Source organism: Protopterus annectens, chromosome 4.part0 (genome assembly GCF_019279795.1).
Source record: "Protopterus annectens isolate FY-2018-M chromosome 4.part0, PAN1.0, whole genome shotgun sequence".
In the NCBI taxonomy this organism is placed as follows: Eukaryota; Metazoa; Chordata; order Ceratodontiformes; family Protopteridae; genus Protopterus; species Protopterus annectens.
In genome coordinates, this window is record NC_056733.1 from 552,388,079 (window position 1) to 552,409,138 (window position 21,060).

The 21,060-nt window shown below is 36.4% G+C and overlaps 1 protein-coding gene across 2 annotated transcripts in view; it reads right to left on the reverse strand.

Annotated features, from left to right (window-relative positions):
- Positions 1-8,162, reverse strand: part of MYO18B (myosin XVIIIB) — a 2,352,406-nt gene extending 2,344,244 nt beyond the window's left edge. For both annotated transcript variants that reach the window (XM_044068483.1, XM_044068482.1), the window contains exon 1: positions 8,033-8,162. The gene's annotated coding sequence lies outside the window, so the exon portion shown is untranslated. The remainder of the gene's footprint in view (positions 1-8,032) is intronic.
- Positions 8,163-21,060: the final 12,898 nt, after the last annotated feature.

Consider the following 21,060-nt stretch of genomic DNA (forward strand, 5'->3'; position numbering starts at 1 on the left):
CTTTCTTCAATATAAAAAACTCCTGTCAGCAAAACTAAAACAAACAATTCATGTAAGTTGAGTCCTTGCACTGTTAACTTTACAGCATGAGGAACAGAAACAAATGTTCACACACACACACACACACACACACACACACACACACACACACACACACACACACACACACACACACACAATTGAGGAATATTAGAAGAAACAGAAGACCATATGAAACAAACAAAAAAAAAATCTGTGCAAAACATGTGGAAACTCCATGAAGAAAGTATCCCAGCCAGGAATACAACTAGATAAAACCAGAGATCTACATGTTTTGAGGCCACAAATTTTAAGTGCTGTACCGTGTGTTACCTGTTAACTACACTATCCTGTAATGCTATCATTGTTCAATTAGATTTATCATATTTTTCTGTTGGAAACACATAAGGCACTGATAAGCCATAGTTGCATACATACATCATGAAAAAAGGGATACTATTATATATAATCTCTCTATTGTCTCCCAACTCTTAAGATTCATAAACTGCATTGCTAACATCCTTATTGAGAATAACCTTGAATGATTTGATTTATTCGGCAATTTTACCTGCATAGGTAACACATTTCATATTTTAACCACGCAATCTGAAAACCATTTCTGTCTTTAAAATGCGTTACATTTAGTGAAAACTAAGTTTAATACATTATCTTTTATTGCACATCTTTTAAATGATGCAACAAGACTCAAACATTCAAACAGAAAAGAGTGTTGGCATGCTTTATAAACTGCTGTTAGAGCTCCTCTTGTTCCATATATCAGGGTAAAATATTCTAATCTATTCAACCTTGCTTTGCTTTATTCCCCATTCTCAGAGGCATCCTCTTCTGAATGGAATGTACCAGAACAGAATCATCCATTGCTGCTTAGCTGCTGTGCCTTTGCAGAGTTCCATCTAACCATCCTTAGGAGGCGTGGAGGGCATTCATCAGCCCCTTCAGGACTATTTGGTACCATACCTTATACGCTGAGCTAGCTACTCACTGGACAATAAAATTGTTTTTCTTGTTACTTCCTTAGAGTTTATTCCAGACAATAACTTGTGCACATGATAGCTTAGGTTATGTCTCTGAAGGAAAGGTTAAATCATGCTACGGATTGCAACAGATATACTTTCCAGTTATGCTACCAGATGCTGTAACTCCTCCTCACCTAAGAGGAAATTCTGGGGTTTGAATATTTTAGACAGTTATAACTCTCAACCTCTTAGAGCAAGTAATCTGGACAAAGCCGCAAAAAAAATGGGGGGGGGGGGCAAAGCCCCAAAAATTGGGACACTTTTTAAATATTGCTCTTGATAGACTAACACGTTTTGCATTAGCATGAATTTTTCAGAAGGATATGAAGTCTGAAACTCAAATGCTTGCCATTATTTTCTGACTTCAGTACTCAATGATTTGCCAATGATTTGCCAAAAACACTTTTATGAGAAACAGACCAAAAATATGAGCAAAAATCTGGAGATTCTGTGAAAATTGGGACAGTTGAGATGTAAAGAAACAGTACACATGAAGATCAGTAGAAGGGAGTGGGATACTTATGAGGGTTTTAAAATTCCAGCAAAGCCCATCATCTTAAATTACAGAAATTATGTAGAATGTAGCAGATCATTAAAGAATGCTGAGAAGGAATTGCCACACTGTTTCTTTGTGTTAGATTTCTGACCTTATCTACCAGCAAATAATTAGTGGCATACTAGGCTACTTGTCATCTGATTACTTCACTTTCTACTGAAGACTGATTAGAAGAACCTAGTGAAATTAATCCAGAGCATCACAGAAAATTCTTATATCTGTGGCAGAGCCCATCACAATCCTACATACATGGAAATTCATGCCATGAACCTACAACGTATCGTAACTAACTTTAAGGACTTCAGACCTTTGGACGAGTGAGAAAACATATTAACAAAAGTGGATCTATTTTACTGGGTTTATTCCATCATGGTCCCTAAACAGCAACTTTATCAGACAACCCAGCACCACATACTGCATGATACAGGAGGGGAAATCCCTTCCCTTGCATTTATATATTGCCTTGGGTATAGGTTCCCAGACGACTATCACAGTGAGCCTCCTTCCAATCCTAGAAAATTCCACGAGTACCCTCTAGATATATAATAAGTACTTTGGATCTACCCAAATGGGAAAAAAGCATATGCTGTAGTCTTACAAATATATGCACTCATTTAAAATTACTTTTTCATTATTTATTTATTTACTTATTGGCATTTGTTTACCAGAATAGTCCACTGGGCCTTTATTTACTTATTGGCATTTGTTTACCAGAATAGTCCACTGGGCCTTTATTTACTTATTGGCATTTGTTCACCAGAATAGTCCCCTCTAGATATATAATAAGTACTTTGGATCTACCCAAATGGGAAAAAAGCATATGCTGTAGTCTTACAAATATATGCACTCATTTTATTTATTTATTTACTTATTGGCATTTGTTTACCAGAATAGTCCACTGGGCCTTTATTTACTTATTGGCATTTGTTTACCAGAATAGTCCACTGGGCCTTTATTTACTTATTGGCATTTGTTCACCAGAATAGTCCACTGGGCCTTTATTTACTTATTGGCATTTGTTCACCAGAATAGTCCACTGGGCCTTTATTTACTTATTGGCATTTGTTCACCAGAATAGTCCACTGGGCCTTTATTTACTTATTGGCATTTGTTCACCAGAATAGTCTACTGGCCCAAGAAGAGCCCATTTTCAATGGGGTCTAAGGGAGAAAAGCTCCATGTATACAAAGCATAAAAGATAAATGTTTTTTACAAGGTTTACATTCAAAGAAAAAAATAAACAAATTGCTATAATCTATTACAGAAATATTTCATGGAGAACTTATACATTGCTAAAAAATAAGCTTTTACAAGAGAACATTCAAAGGAACAAGCACACAGCATAATCTAATAAAAACTAAATATAGCAGTATGATTTAAATTAAGTCAAAAACTTAACTAGTGTGTCTAAGTAGAAAGGGTAGCTTTATACCAAGTACATAGTATGAGTTTAGAGTTTTTTTCAAATTTGCTTTACATTTAACCTGATCTCTCATAAAATCAGTAACAAATAATTAACGTTTTCTTGCAAAGGTATCCCCTAACCAGTCCTGGGAAGGTTGTCCCCACTATTTGAGAAAGTATAGGCTCATAGGTAAGTACTAGGCTAGCTAACCTTGTGGGTCATTTTAAGCCGAGCCAATTTCCCTTTTTATGCTCAAAATAACCCATCCCATTTCGTTATAGATGGGCCTTACCCATCCCATGGTCAATAATTATATATTACCCCCAATGAAAATAACTAGGATCAGATTATAGATAATTTGAGGGGACCAGTGCATAAGATAAAGCATCGAGGAGCTGTCTCTGTCCATTAGTAGTACAGGGGAAATCATGGGGAACTTTTCTGTTTCCCATCCATAAATCCAAGTTGTGCTTCAATATGGACAGGTATGAACTTTCTTTTATCATAGCATCATAGGAGATTACCAGGCTATCAACCCAGAGGTAATTTTAAGCTGAGCCGTTTTAACCCAGCGTAATACCATAGAGGTACTAGTCAATACCCAAGATTGCACTCATCCAGGTTCTTCTTGAACAGCATCATAGAGGTGCTCTGTTTCACATGAATTGGTAGCCTATTCCAAATAAGTGGCAGTCACTGTTTTATTTAAGTCCAAGGCCATATTTAAGTTCCTGGAATGGGTAGCCCTAGACCCACTTGATTTACAGATATCCAGTAAGTTCATTAGGTTTGGGTCTTGGGTTGCTCTGTAGGCTAGGCATAAGTCTCCCCTAAGAAGTCTATATGATATGGAGTATAGTGACAGGGATTTTAGTCACTCTGTGTAAGGCACATGCTGGAGACCCTTGATCTTCTTTGTTAGAAACCTCTGCGGTCTCTTTAATTGCTGTAGATGGTTAGTATGGTACATACCAAATGGGGCATTGTACTAAATTATTGGCTGGACAAGTGCAGAGTATAGGGGAATTATAACTTCTTGTGCTCTTGAGGTGATGCCTTTACTAATCAAGTGAGTAACATGGAAAGGTTTCCTTACAATGGTAGACACGTGATGGTCCAAGTTAAGGTCACGGTCAACCTGTGATCCCAGGTCCATTACCACTTCATGGGTACTTAGGGTATTATTATTAACCTGATAGTGTGAAGGGACATTGTTTGTGCTGAAGGGAATAACAATACATTTCTTTGCATTCAGTTTGATGAGAGGTCAGTTCCACAGCAGCAGTGACTTCTGCAAGATATAGCTGTCCCTCCAAACCATTCTGTTGATGTTACAGAAAACATTTAGATCCCTAGACCAAGGATTTCTGATACCATTTGACTTGCTGATGTGCAGTAAATCCATCCGTAATGGGTTGGAGAATGCCTTGTATGCCAGACATAGATCAACTGTAATCAGTCTGTAGGATACAAAGTACAGTGACAGGGCTTTGAGTTGGTCCGTGTAGGACAATAGACTATAGACTAAATCTATACATCTATAGCTACCCATATGTATGCATGTATATGTGTGTGTGCGTATATATATATATATATATATATATATATATATATATATATATATATATATATATGTGTGTGTGTGTGTGTGTGTGTGTGTGTGTGTGTGTGTGTGTGTGTGTATATGTATGTATGTGTATATATATATATATATATATATATATATATATATATATAAAATACATACACACATAGCATGGGGGTATAAATAACGTAGAGGTGCATATCTTGCCCATTTCTAAGATTTTCCTGAGCCTGGTAAAAGGGCAACATCCAATGACTGAAAACATTCCTGAAAGGGAGAGCTACAAATGAATGCATAACAAAGTCTGAACACAGAATCCTGAAAAAAGGATTCAAACCATGTTTTCCTGAAACTGTTCTTAATAAAAAAGTAACATACAAGTTGGAATCTTAAGAGAGCTGCGGTGAGGAAGGGGAATAAAACCCACAACATGAGGTTTTCTTTTGTAGATATGTTCTAGTGTTCCATGAAAACACAGATCATGGATTTTGTGATTCTGTTTACTGTAATTATTGTGTTCCTACCTGCCATATTTTTGAATACCCAGTTCCCCTTTGATTCCATAACTCAACTAGGAATGCTCAGTCAGTATTTACACTTCTGTATGAAGGTAACAACACAACACAAGATGGTGTTATTGGAGTGCTGCCTCTATAGTGTTGAGGGATGAAGCCGGGACCGTTACACAGACAACCTGAAATCAGTTAACATACCTCTCAGCTGTCCGGATTTTTGCAGAATGTCTATTTTGTGTCATATTTTTGGTCTGTTTCCAATAAAATTTGAAGTCTTCTGGAAAATGACTGAAGACTGAAGTAGATAAATAATTACATACATTTGAGTTTCAGACTTCATATCCTTTAGAAAATAGATGCTAATGCAAAGCAAGTTATTCTAGCAACTTTCTAAGTTTGTAGCAGTAATATTTAAAATTTGTCCCCAGTTTTGGGCCTTAGTCCCCACTTTCCATTATATTTATTTTTTTGCTCAGAGTTCTTGCTCTTAGAAGATGAGAATTATGATTCTGGGGTGAAAGCGGTAGTCCAGTTCACTTCGGTGCAACATGTACTGCAGAAGATGAGCCATATTTGTGTGGTAGTTTTCATGGGGCACAGGCAAGAATGTGCACTCCCACATAAGAAGATGTAGCAAACCCAAACATAATCAGGCATACACATAAGCCACAGAGGAAGAAGTTAGGGTCACTGCAGAAAAATGTTGATGGCTGCCTGGATGACACCATTATGTAAACAGCTATCATCTGTTGCTAATAGATCATGGGAATGTTGATGGCTGGATGACAGTGGGGGGAAAAGTAATATAAAATCAAGCTTTATTTGAGAATAGGAAAGGACATTATAAATGCATCTATCTCTGTGTTGAATGTTAATTTTTGAGTTGGCATGTGTTCCTTACGTTTACAATACATATTACATATAAATCAGACAGCACTAGTGTGACTCTTAAAAGCTCTGTGCTACTTGTGTATGTTCTTCTACCAAAGGATAAACCAAGGTTTGAATGGTATAAGGAAGAAGACATTTCAAAATACATGTTATCTGTGTTAAATACTTTAGTGCTACTTTTGCAGTCTTTTTTTATGATTCTGATAATTCCCATGATTGAGATAATTTCAGAAGTGCATGCAATGCTATTTATAATGACAATGCATTTCCAGATTGCAACACTGCAAGATCTTTCTCAGAAAATGAAGTTCTGTGTATCAGAATTTCAAAGGGCTTATTTTGGCTAATGTACACCTCAAAAGCATCAAATGACATTTTAAAGGACCACTAGCTTGTCTGTGCTTACTAATAAACGAACTGCAAATTCAACATATCTTGGACTGGATTTTTTACTTGATTTACTAAATATGAGAGATTTATTTGAATAGGCAGCTTCATATTTTACTTTTTTTTAAAGTTTAAGTTTAAGTGTTGTTGTTGTGTCTTTCGGCTTTTCCCGGTTAGGGGTCGCCACAGCGGAACTCCGGTCCGCTAATGATTGGCAGTAGATTTTTACGTGCCGAGTTGCCAGCTCTGACGCACAACCTTCAACGAAGGTATGCCCATTCATGCATGTCTCCACACAGAAGACACTCTAGCTGAGAATCGAACAGGACATTACCAGTACTATATTCATATTACTTTAAATCTGGGGAATATTTTTGTATAGTTATTCCACTGAGAACACCTGGTGGAAAGTTTCTTACACTGTTTGTTTCTTTGGACCAAGTGTGTGACACTCGACTTACTGAAACTTTTAGGGACTCTGTGGATTTTTTCTTGGTGTTTTTATATAGCATACAATCTGCAGAGATAACCTTCAGTTGCATTAGAAATAAAAGCACTGGTATTTTCTGTTATTGTTCTAGGCATGATTTTTCTGCATTTCTGTTAGTGTCTCTCAAGCTGTGAACATAACCATGTATTTTACATTTCTGTCTATAAGGCAACAAAAATTATTAATAAAGTGTGAAATGCAAAAAAATAAAAAAAATCAATCTTCTCTTAACCTTGAGATATGAATACCAGATATATAGCAAGGTGGTAGCACAATAGTTTATATTACTTTAGAGGTTTTTTTCAAAAAAATGCATTACATAACATTTTCATACAACCACTGTATTTCATGGAGATCTACACAGTGAAATGAGTAAAATTAAAAAAATAACAATTCTTGGAGAAAATGTTACTATTACTTTGGAAACATGGCTCTGTTTATTTCTTCACTATATTCCTTGCGTCTTTAAATAATATATTTTAAGACAAAAGTAACGAAACTGAAGTATGGACACACAGTTATAAGTAAAATCTGTCCTCTGCATAGCAGCTTTTAAAACCATTCAGTAAGAAAAAAGCTGCACTGTTACATTTAGTAAAGAGCTAGTTAATTCAAAAATACAGTCATGAAAACCATGGTGCCTTAATAACCTATCTATAGTTACTCATCGGGTCTTACACATTTAATATTAATCATACTGAGTTGGTTTAAAGTCATTTAGCTCCTAACACCTGTTGCAGTACCAAAAATGCCCCCTGACAGACATTTGTTAATAGATGTTGTACCTTTAAATGGAAAGGTTTTCACTGCTGAACAGGCCATGACAAGGATAACTTATTACAAAATTCCAGGTGCTAAAGCTGTGGAAAGTCAATTAGAATTTTTTCCATCAAGTTACAACTGCTATTTGAACTGACGGAGTACAACAACTGTATAATCAAGTTTTCAACTTTATGATTTCTTTCTGCAATAAAATATTAAATCTCAAGACAAAATGAAGAATCCAATTTAGTAAGCGTAGCTCTTAAACTAGGCTATAAATAACCCTAGAATGCTCAAGTGCATACCAAAAGGACATGAGGCAGCTACATGAAAAGTGTAACAAAATATAGTCTAAACAGTCAATAGTTAAATCAAACAACACTTACTGTGTTTTCTGTTAAATAATAATCTGAAGAAAAAGTTATAAAATCCTAAAGATTGGATCTTCCCTCAACCAGCAACCACAGGATCCTATGAAGCAGACAGACCAGATGAAGCAAAGGAAATGTGATTCAAACAGTTATTTCAGAATCCCTACCCCCCTCCCCTTCCCCAGTCATTCGCTCAGTGTGATAACAACAGCTGAGTTGACACAAGCCATTTCTAAATATATATCCCGGCTCTAGGTTTGGACAGGGGAGTGACAGCTTGAGTGTGTGTACATGAAAATGTTGTAGATGTGACTAGCTTATCAACCCAAGGACAGGGAAATGGAAATATATGTACTTTGTTGGGTTTATTTGTTGAGAAATACATTATAGTGTGCAATCTCAGAGCACATTTGGAAAGTCCCAGTCGCATTATGCTAGCTCTTTGATTTTTGCTGCACTACAGGACTCTTCTGCCATCTTTGACCCAATGTGGCTCAGAAACAACCTGCAGATTATACTGAGGTAATTGAACACCACAGACAAGCAACATGTCTTAACAATAAGGTCATCTAAAAACACGTTCCTGAAATGATTACAGATGTAATCAAGTGACATATACTCAGACTTCAAGCATTAGCAGTCTACACACACACACACACACACACACACGCACACACACACACACCCACACACACACACACACACACACACACACACACACACACACACGCACACACAGGCATAGACACACATACATACACCCACACATGCGCACGAGTACACACACACACACGCACACATGCACACACACACACACACACACACACACACACACACACACACACACACACACACACACACACACACACACACACACATATGCACACATACATACACCCACACATGCGCACACACACACACACACACACACACACACACACACACACACACACACACACACACATGCGCACACACTCACACACACAGCCATCCACCCACAGGTCTCAGCCTAACTGGGCAAGCTGGAACATCCAGTACCCTCTCTGCCCAACCAGTGCTTTGTGTCCCTGCCAAGTAGATGACACAGCACACACACACACACACACACACACACACACACACACACACACACACACACACACACACACTTTGAGATAAGTATTTATATACTTTGCAGACACTCCTGGGAAAGGCTGACACAGATTCTCCAGCTGTGCCCTTTTACCCAGAGTATACGGTAGTAATTGCTGCCAGCATCCAGTTAATAATATCAGCTACTAAAAGGCCCTTAAAAGGGTGTCCAGTTATTACTGTGCAATATTAATATCCAATGATAATGTGACTATACAGTGTAAGGCTTATTGGAAGGGCTTAGACGGTAAACTCTATAAATACATAATGTACTCTAAAGCATACTTCATCTCTACACAAACCAGCCACAGGTAGAAGGTTTTAAAGATATTTAATAATAAATAATTAAAACACCAGACAAATCTACTACACCACAGAGATATCCAAGAGTTCACAGATCACACAGAAACTTAAAATAATAGAGTAGGACAGGTCTGGTTTCAAAGAAAAATACCTAATTAATTTTTATTAGCTTTAATTATTCCTGCAAGGTATCACAGTACTAAAAACTTACATGTGAGCATAAGCAGAGCGCTGATAAGTTAGATGTCCAGATCAAAAATGCTCTTTGTCTCTTGTGAGAAATAGTATTTAAACATTACTAACAAACATGTCTCTAAGGACCTCCCAAAATTACATCTTTTTGATACTTAGGTTTTCCCAGTATTCATATTGCATCATCTTAACACCTGGTCTGAGTTCTCAGGCCACAAACTGCATTATTTAGCAAGCTAACACCTCCTCAGAAACTTACAATGATACAAGACATTTCACAAGTATATGTTAACAGAAACTAAAGCAATAAAACACCTTCCATATCTAAATTCTAGTCATAAACTTTAGCCTTAAAACAATGGGCATGAAATTTTCATCCAGCCGCCCTCGGGCCAAAATTCTAACATGAAAGGATACAACATGCTTCAATGGGCCAGTAGAGTGCAATGTTGTCACATATTTTGCAGTTCCACATTTCACAGTGTTTTCCTACATTTAAAAACACAAGCCTGTATTTTACATTTATTTATACAGTTAATAGAGTTATATATTATTCTATTTGACTAGGCTGGCAGCCTTCGCCCATCTCTCCCCAGTCGTCACAGATGGTATACCAGACTTTTTCCCGGTGGTCTTATTTTCCCGGTGGTCTTATTTTGCTCTCAGAGCCAGTGACATAACATTTTCCTGCATCAAGTATCTTGGTTTGTAACAACCATCCCAACATGATAGTGCATGAGTTTTCTTAAACTAGTGGCTGGGTGTTATCCCACATAACCATGTTCCTTATGTTTTATATGAATTTTTTATATATAGCATACTTTATGCTTGGCTGCTTTAAGCAATTACCTTATAAAGGTATACATTTTCTATGTATTATTTATGCTGTTCTGGTGTTTTTATATTCAGCTTCTCTGTTTGTATTGCACATATGTCAACAGAAATATCTAACACATTTACTTGTATTTCTAAATGTTTCCTTTTTGTCTTCTGCTCTGATACTGGTTTTTAATCAATACCAATGCCTAACTTACCTTTCCTATGCTAACAGTATGCTCTGCAAACTATCCCTAAATTACACTGACTCTGATTACTGTGTTCTATTCATTTATGTATGAATTTAAGTTTACGTAAACATCTGTCTGTACAAATATGTGGACAAGAAAACGTTCAGAACATTACAAAGCTATGGTCAGACACACAGGATACTACAATATTTAGAGCTAGTTTTCAATCCATATACTTTTTTCAGTGTAGAAAATATGTGTTCATATACAAATTACAATCGATCCTTCAATTAGTCTCAGCAGGTAACCACAGGGACATGCATTCAAAGTAACACATAAAAGGCTGCAGTTCACCACTCATCAATGTGTCTGAACATGGATCTAAAGAAGAGTCAGGGGGATGCATAATAGTGCAAAGAAGAAACGAGAATCATTTAACATTTTTTGAAAGTGCGATAAAAAATGGAAGGGAAATGTTAATAACTAAAGGGATATCAATGGCATGTGGTAAAAGGAATGGAGAAAGTAAATTAAAAGCAGATCAAAAAGAGAAAGAAGATGAGTTACAACTCTGCTATGGAATTTATACTGAGCCACACTGCTACCTCCGATTTGTCTGACATTAAGTTCCTACTCTGTAAACATGTTCAAAATCTTGATTTTAGTAAAACAAAACTTTATAAACTCTGGGATGTAACAAGAGGAAGAATGTATTATAATAATAATAATAATAATAATAATAATAATAATAATGAATGAAAGTCTCAGAGATGGTGGAGCGATAATAGAAAGTATGATGACAGTGGCAGATGAAAAGAATAAGAACGCTGTTTGTAGCATAAGAGACGGAAATCAATACAGGAAAATATATATGCAAGTAATAACAAAGAGAAGTTAACAATTCAAGGTAAGCAAATAAACTTTATGTAGGACAACACATTATATATCAATTCAATTGTTAAGTGAGCAGTAATGACATATCTGAAAGCCGATTTACTTTCTTTGTAATTGGTAATAACCGCAAAGTTATTCCACGATGCAGTTACTACAACAAAAAGGCAGAACTTTTCAAGTGATTTAAGATCATAGAGACCACTATTAGTTTAGAATCAGAGGACTTTAGGTTTGTGCATGAGAATATAATTTAATAATAGATCTGGGTGTCATAACACTTAATAGAGTAAAGGAGAATATGTGTAAGTCTAAGCTGAGCTGTAATGTAACAGGGTATTATTTATTTTAAAGCTAATTCAACAGCAAGTGAGGAATGTAATAATAAGTTCTTGAAGTACAATTTGAAACATGCCTGGTCATTATATCACAATTGTTTCATTTTATGGAAGACTAAGCTTTTTAGATTTTTGAGGACTTTAAGTAAAAGGCTATGAAGATGGGTGCAGAGTTAGCCATAAAGTTTTCTGCACTGCATAATATGTATCTTTAGGTTACTGTGAGATATAACTCATTTAAAATGCATGTCACATTTTCAGTCATCCTGAATTGTGAGACAAAGTATCTTTATGGATGCAACAACTTCAATATTGCAATTATGTGAAGATTAATACAAAACAGAATTACTGAGTAACTAAACAATATTGCTTTTTATTTGTTAGCATTAGGACAGAACAAAGTCAGTAAGCTTCTTGCAGTCAAGTCAAAACTACTTTGCCATTTACATGTCCCTTTGTAGGACACAGAATCATAATCTGCTATGCGCTGCAGAAATCCTGCATTAACAAATCATCTTTCCTTCCCACTGATATTAAAAGTACAGTAAGGATCCAAGAACTGACCAAGTAAACTGACAACTCAGGATTGGGAATAAGCCATTTCTCACCTGACAGCTATATGAATGGAAAACAGCTGGATATATTTACTTGACAGGGCAGACACTTTGCAGTAGTGTTCAGTGATTTAATATCTTTCAAAGATATTAAGACTTACAGCCAGTGCCACAATCCAAGAGTATGGGCAAGTTAAAAGACATTATCATCCGAGGCAGTCTATATCCCATGGCCAGGCCAAAAACTATGATGGATAAAGCAAGAGGATTATTGTCAGGAAAGTCTTGAGGAGTTGTGTGAGAGATCCAAATATAACTGTAGAGAAGTTGCTGCTTGCACTTGAGGTACCACCACAGAGCAAGAGAATAATGAGATCATTTCCTCCAAAAGTAGGGGACATAGACTTCACACATACTGTGGCCAATAATGATGATGGAAAAATGGAGTGAGCCTGCAGATGCCATCATGCATTCTGGTCAAAGCTATCATAAGAGATGGAACTTGATTTTTTTTTCATGAATGCAATGCAGCACAGAGACGCAGATAATGTTGTCACCTCACAGCAAGAGGGTCCCTGGTTCAATTCTCGGTTGGGGAGTTTTCTGTGGTGAGTCTATATGCTGTCCCTGTGTTCACATGAGTTTTCTCTGGGTGCTCCAGTTTCCTACCACATTCCAAAAATATGCAGTAGTTGGATTGGACACTCTAAATCTGCCATAGGTGTGAGTATGTATGGTGTGGAAGAACTGCTGTGGCAGGGCTAGGCACCCAGTACTGTAAATTTTGGCTCTTAATGATTGTCACTGTTGAAGTGACACCCCAAACCCATGTGCAGAAATGGGATAAAGGACTGGTGGATGGATGAATGGATGACAACCAATAGGATGGGTTAGTCATAATGATTAAAGTCTTCACCTCCTAGACATAAGGTACAAGGTTTTATTCTGAACTTGAGTTACTGGCTAAGCTTAAAATACTCTATCAGATTGGGTAGCCTAGTATTCACTTATGTTGGCGGTTGGCATGATTTATTTATTTGTTTAGTTATTTATTTATTTGACATTTGTTGACCGGGAATGTCTGACTGAGCTTGCGCTCTTTTTAGCAGAGCCCTGGGGAGAAAAGCTTTACAAAGTATTACATACACCATAAAAATGTTTACAAACAATACAGTATGCATGAGCTAATATAAACATGCATTATAATGCTTGAATTCACAATTGTAACATGCGAGTTTAAAGGTGTTATTTACAAAAAAGGCAATAAAACCAAATGTTAAAGTCTTTCATATATCTCCAATACATAAGGACTTCACCATATAGAGGGGAACTAATGACAATTAACTCAGAGTTTAAGAAAAGAGTATAGAGGTACTGTATATCAAATCTTAGTTCTTACATCAGTAATCAGAAGCAGAGGAGAAGTTGATAGAGAGAGCAGGTGATAGAAACAGCCGGGCTATGGATAAATGAGGGAAAATTAGAGATTTGTTTTAATATATAAATAAGAGAGGAGAGTAGTAGTAGTTAGAATCAAGTGAAATCTGAGAAAGGGGAGTAAGCTAAGTGGCAAAAGAAGGGAGGGAGGTAAATATGAGTAGTGGAGGAACTGAGTGAAAAAGGTATTAGGAGTTAGAGTTCTGTAGCGAGAATTACATGCAAATTGAGAAGGGGATGTATGCAAAGAGGGTCAGATGATTATGTTCACAGAGTCTGTGTACAGGAGCAAGTCCAGGTATTTGTAAAGTGGACTTTTAGGGTGATTTTAAATGGGAGGCACTGTGTAATAGATCTGATTGTTAAAGGTAGCTTATTCCAGTTGATAGAGGGAAGATCGTTGTAGAGAGTTTTACCAATTGATTTTTTAGGTTTATAGATGTCAAGGAGGTTTTGGTTGGTTCTTCTAAGTTTGCTGGTTGGGAGGTAGTAATTTAAGATCTTGGAAATATTAGGGCTGAAGGAGAGTTTGTAGAGGATGGAGGGGATAATATTAAGTTGATAGAAAAGAAGTTGATTGGGGAGCTAAAGCCATTTCAGTGTTTTCAAAGCCAAACAGTGATGGGATTTAGGCTGAGTGTTGGCAGCAAATCTAGCTATTTTGTGATATCTATTTTCCATCTTATTCGGTAATGTTGCCTGTAGGTTAGTGATTTGAGAGCCATAGAAGATACAAAGTAGGAGATAAAGAGAGAGTAACCTTCTTACCTCTGATGTATCTTTTGTTACGGTATAGTAAGCCAAGCTTTTGGTTAGTATTTTTGATACAGTAATTTATATGGAGGTCAAACTTTAGTTTATCATCAATTATGACCCCTAGTAGTTTGGTATGGGATTCAACATTGATGGTGGTGTTGTCTAACGAGGTAGTAGTGAAGGCCAAGGTGTTATGAGAGTGTGATTTAGGCAGAAATAGTAGTTTAGTTTTCCTAGCAGTGAGTATTAGCTGGTTATTGGCTAACCAGGTCTAAATATTTGTGAAAGTTTGCTAGGTTTTGGAAAGCAGGTCTGAGAAATAATCAGAGGAGGTGATGACTGTAAAACTGTCTTCATACTGAATGAGAGCTGAGTTGGGGCAGGATTTATAAAGATTGTAAGTAAAAATGTTGAACAGAAGAGGTCCTAAGATGGAGCCTTGGGGCACACCTGTAGTGACTGGCAGAGGAGGGGACAGTGTTGAAAGACATCTAACAGATTGTTGCCTATTGGACAGGCAGCTGCTGAACCAAGAGATAGTGGATGGGGACATTAAGTTCTGTTAGTTTAGAAATGAGCAAAGGGTGAGACACAGTATCAAATGCCTTGGATAAGTCCAGGAACAGGCAAGAGACTAGTTTGTTATTGTCTAAGGATTATGCAAATGAATTGGTAAAAGCAATGAGAGCGGTGGAAGTACTATGGTTCGGTCAAAAACCATGCTGAGTAGGTGTTAAAAGGTTTTCTAGTAATAGGTGGCATAATAATTATGCATGGACACATTTTTCCATGATTTTTGAGAGTGGAGAGAGAGAATAGTTATAGGCCTAAAATTGGAAATTTCTGTAGATTTTCATCCTTTATGGATGGGGCTAGTATAGAATTTTTTCCAGATAGATGGAACAGTAAATTCAGACAGTGAGTGATTTATCAGAATAGATATGGGGTACGCAATGGAACAGGCGGCTATTTTTAGGAAGTATGGTGGCAAGTTGTCAGCAGATGGAGAGCATGGCTTTAGGTTCTGAAGAAGTTTTTTGATATAAGCAGTTGATACAGGTTGAAGAGAAAAAGTATTTTTTGGGAGAGTGGGGTGTTGTTCAGAGTGATGGCTAGACAAATCAGAAGCAAGGGTGGAGTTAGGAAGAGATCTGGAGCTAGAAGGCAGTAATTTACTGATGATGTTGATGAAAAAAGAATTGAACTATGTGGCTACTTCAGTGGGAGACAGGTTAGGATCAGGGTTAGGAGATGGTGGGGTACCTGGATGTAATATGTGATTAATTGACTTCCAGAAGTCCCTATGGTTGCTATTGTGATTAGAGGTGGATTGTGAGAAGAAGATTCTTTTATCAGATACTATCATTTTTTTTAGTTTTGTTTCTAAGTTCTTTATATTATTGTAAGTCTGAAGGAGATTTTGATTTGGTCCATTTTTATGGTTCTCAGTAAGGGGAAATTAGCTAGGCTTAAAAATGATCTACAAGCACAGCTAGCCTACACTTATCTATGAACTCAGAGAAGTGCTTTTCTCATCCATTTTACTTTAGCCATATTATTAAGGACATACAGAAAGAAACAGACAGAATAATCAGCTACAGAATTAAGATAAAGTAATGTGGGAGCGGGGTCCAATTCTTGGCACACATTTTAATATTTTCTTTAGAAGCAGTATCAATGTCCCATTTAGATCACACCAACGGCAAAAAAAAAGCCACATGGTGTCTGACAGTGTCAGCTGTAACTTCTGCCTCTGAAATATTGCCAGGAACTTGAGATATAGACTTGGTTGTTTATGGTGATTAGCTTAATTAGTGTGGCAAGACCAAACTGATGAAGGATAGCTGAGAGAAATGATAAGAGAAAAGTCTGCAATCCACATTTAGGTCTACTGTGTCTTCCTCTGTCTCTCTGTGCATTAGTTGCTAGTCATAGCAGAATGTTATCAGATGTGCCCTGTAAGCATACAGGGAAGATACAGACACAAGCAATGGTGATAGTGACAGTCTGTACCTTACTGACTCTCACTGTCATTAGAAGATAATCGCTGTTAGCTGTGTATGGCAGCTTTCATGCAAGTAAAGTACGTGCTAAGGACTCATGGCACATTATAGCAACATATTCTTAACAGTTCAAATATAGTAATTCCTATAGAAGCTCCATCTATGGAGAATTATTTCTGACTCTGGGATGTGGAAACAAATCTTTGCTTTGGTTATTGCAAGAAGATCAGTGATATATAGTGATATCTATCTCTTTAGTAAAAGATATTTCTTACAAACACTATAGACATTGGCATGTGATAAATTTAAGCTCCAAGTACCCTTCTAGACATGATCACATGGAACATGGGGTGCAGTACTGATGCATGTGGCCATACATCAAGCTGAATGTCTCGGAAGATTAGAAGAAGGTGACAACAATTTATGAAGCACTGAGTATGTGTTAGAAAGATAGCTATCTTCCAGGTATACTAATAAACATACCTTCTATGAGATTTATTATTGTGAGTTAATAAACAATCAAAAAAATCAGAAAAAAACATGGATTAATACAAGATCAAACCTGAAAGTGCTTTTACGTATTGGCTTTTGAGCTCATGTGAGTGGTCATCTTTAATGATGATATGATTAGCTTGGATTATACAATATAGCTTAAGGTCAGAGGTTGGTTGCAGCAGATGAGAGGGCAGTATTGTCTATGACTCCCTTTCCTGATGCAGATGTAAACTTTCTTATGTTCACAGGCAGAGATATAAGCCAGGCCCTTAGACATAGAAAGCTGATCAGTATAAGGCAAATGTTGCTTGAGGGGGTAAGAGCAGAGGAAATTACTAGTGTGTAAAAGAAATGTTCCCTACTTGTATGACTCTTATGTTACACTTAAAGTTTATTTTTAACTGTCTCATTTTGTTATTTTTCCTTTGTTTACACTTAAAAGCGTTTGCTCAGAGTTGATGTTGATACGTGAATTATTCTAATCTGATTTGGCCTTCTGCAGTTGAAATATGTTTTATCAATCATAGGGCAAATATACGGATAATTATCACCACCATTTCTGCATATTTGTATCACTGTATTTTGTGCTGTTTCTGTTATCATATGATTTTTATTGAATAACATTTAACTTTGGCCAATACAGCCAAGAAACATTCACGTCAGAACAATAACAGATGCCAAGTAGATGGAAATCCATTCACTATATAATAGGTAGTATAGCTATGACCAGTATAACTATTAACAATCAATATTCATGCATTCATTTTAAGACACATTCTTTATCCATCATCAAGAAATCTTTACTACCTACCAATATATACCATTTGATCTTTATATGCAGTGGCTTTTAAATAGCCAGGCTCATGTTTGGGGAAAGATATATACTCTTGTTTTCAATTCTTTCACAAGAAGTCAAAAATATAGGATTATCTCAAACTTTATGTGAGTCTTGGACTACAAGTGATTCCCCCAATGGGTCTCTCACCAAAAGGCATCTTCATTCTTACAGACATGATTCCCAAGTTCATATACAGATGTCCACCTAAAGGCAGTTCTTAGGCATGGTAATAACATATGTAGTGATTTGGTTCTCACTTCCCCACATCTCCAACACTTGGTATCCCCTTGTCCTACCTTATACATACACATTTATGAATTAATCTGTGAGATGGGTTCAATAACGTGCTAACCTTTCCCACACTTCATCCCCTTCCTCTGGAATGAGCAAGATGCCTTCAATATTTACCAAACACATTTTCATAACAATAAGCTAGCTTTTCCCCCTTTCTGCAGCACGCCTTCATTTTACTCACTTAACCTCTGACACATGTTATTGTCTGCTCCTGATGCTTTGATCTCTGTACCTTTCTAAAGCCTGATCCATTTCATGTTGTTTATTGCCTTAACTCTGACTTTCTGTAATGCTTCTGCTTGCCCTTCTGAAATGTCTTATTACATCCATACTTAATTATGTTTTTAAGGTAAAAATTATGTCAGACTGTCTCTTTCATATGAACTTTCTTACATAAAATGATTGTATAATGTTTGCTTGATTTCTAAACAAGTATCTATAAAATTAAAGCGTGTAGCAATAGTTTCATGTTTAACTCGGTTCTTATGTGGTCTTCCAAAACGTATTTGTTGCTGACAGTAGCTTAACTTTTTTTTTCTTTTTTAGAAAACTATCTTTATTGAATACATAGCCATATTAAGTAATTACCATTTATCAAAGATGTGAAATTTGAGGATCAGTAACCATTAAGTTAACAAAAATCGTAACATATTTATATACAGTTACTCAAACAATACCTGAAAATACTCAATACTCAAAATCCTTTAACTTTCTGTCTATATTTTTATTGTTCTATTATCTCATAACTGATAAAATAAACATACACAATACACATAGATTTTTTTTTTAAGTTGCCAATGGAGGCAATGGCTAGTTTTAATTGCTTGCAGTCATTTTTAGTCTTCATGCCTTGCCAGTGTTTGTGTATCTTACACCCATTTTCTCTCTGTTTGCTACTTAAAACACAAGCAGTATAGTTGTAGCTGTAACAGAAAATTAGTCAATGCAACAAGCAGTTTATGTTTAAAATCAGGTTATCTGTGGTTTAAGGAGGATCACATACTTTCTTAATCATGCCTTCTGGGTCCAAGATAGCTGTTAACTCTGTATTAATTTTCACTTTCCGTGATGACATACTGTTAACAAGCCTACCTGACTTATTTTTATAATTTTCTAAATGTTATTGTTTGGGCTGATACTGCTAAATTGTTTGCTGATTATTAATAAAGCACCCTTGCTCTTATTTTTCATTGATTATGGACAATGGTTTCATCTTTAGGGTGAACCTCAGGGGTGCAGTATTCCCTTATGCTACACTGTAGTCTCAGTACTGAAACTGAATATACAAAGCAACATACTGATTTTACAACATTAAAGACAAGTGTGCGTTTTATCTCCACAGAAAATGAATCAGATGTCTTTTTATCTGAAGTAGTGACAAAATATATAAAAAGAAGATAAAATATTGTAGGCAGAAAGGGAGTTACATTTGTAAAACAATGAATGCAAGATACATAATGAGGTATGACAGGGTGTTTATGACAATTAAATAGATGAGTGGAAATGTTCTGTTAGGGTTAGTACACCAGAAAAGGTCAGCCAGAGTAATCAGTATTTTGTAAGTATTGTGTGAAGGTAACATATGATTACATAGGAAAGAAATAGGATAGGAGGCAGTAATGAGAGAAGTGTAAGTTTTGTACAAGCCCAACCCACACCACAGCATGAAACAGGTAGACAACTACTGTATGCACAGTGGTATAGTAAGTGGAATGACTAATCCAAATTCCTGCATGAAAGTCCAAGCAAGCTAAATTGCTAAGCTTGTTTCAGACCAGATTTGAAAACATGAAACGGAACATGAAGCAATTATAAATGCAAGTTTACTACCTACTCAGTTAATGTAAAAACAATTTGTATGCCCAGCAAAGTAGTCATCCTTTTATACCATTCTCGCAATGTAAGATAGATGTAGACTTATGTGGATAATATAATCAGAAGATGCTTTCTAATTAAGGTTAACATCCCATAAACATTTTAGCTGGTCACTTTTTATAGTCCAAACATTGATGACACGGCACAACAGTTTCACCTGATCAATAAAACAAGAGTGAGTAGTAATAGAGATTGTTATTATAAGAGGTGACTTTAATGTGGTTATGAACCAATGGCTAGACATGTAACCTGTTGTGAAGCCTCAAAATGAGGCAAGTTATATATCAGGCCTGCAATTCAGATACTAGGCACTTTACCTTTACTAGTTAAAAGGAAGATACTGCTAGTAGGATAGACCAATGGTTTATCTATTGAACATTGTTATGCCATGTACAGAATTTCAGTATGGAGGCAAATCGTTGGTCTGAGCACTATGTATTGAAGATGTTTCTAGAGGACATCAATATATGCCAGCCTGCACAAATGTGGAAACTGGATCCAGTACAGGTAAAAGAACATCAGACAGTGGGAATTATTAAGAAATGCCTAACAAGATTTTGGATGGCTAAGCACTTGGGAGTCAAAGATGGGTACCATAATTGGGATCTCATCAAAAACACAGTTTTGTAACTTGCAGCTTGTATGGGGACTTAAAAATTAAAGAAAAAGCTGGATTACTTAAATGCTGCCATCATAAAGTCAGATAGGGAATAGAAAAAGGACCAATGTATAGACAAGTCATTGCTTCAAAGACTCACTGGGCTAAAATAAACCAGTGAAGTTTACTGGATTCAGTTTTATTGATGACAGGTGGGAAAGATATAAAATGCTCTTTTGAGCTAGGAGCATTCAAACCCCAATGGTCATCATCAGGAGACATCGAGAGAGATCAAGAGAAATGGTGATAGCTAACCTTAAAAATCATTGGG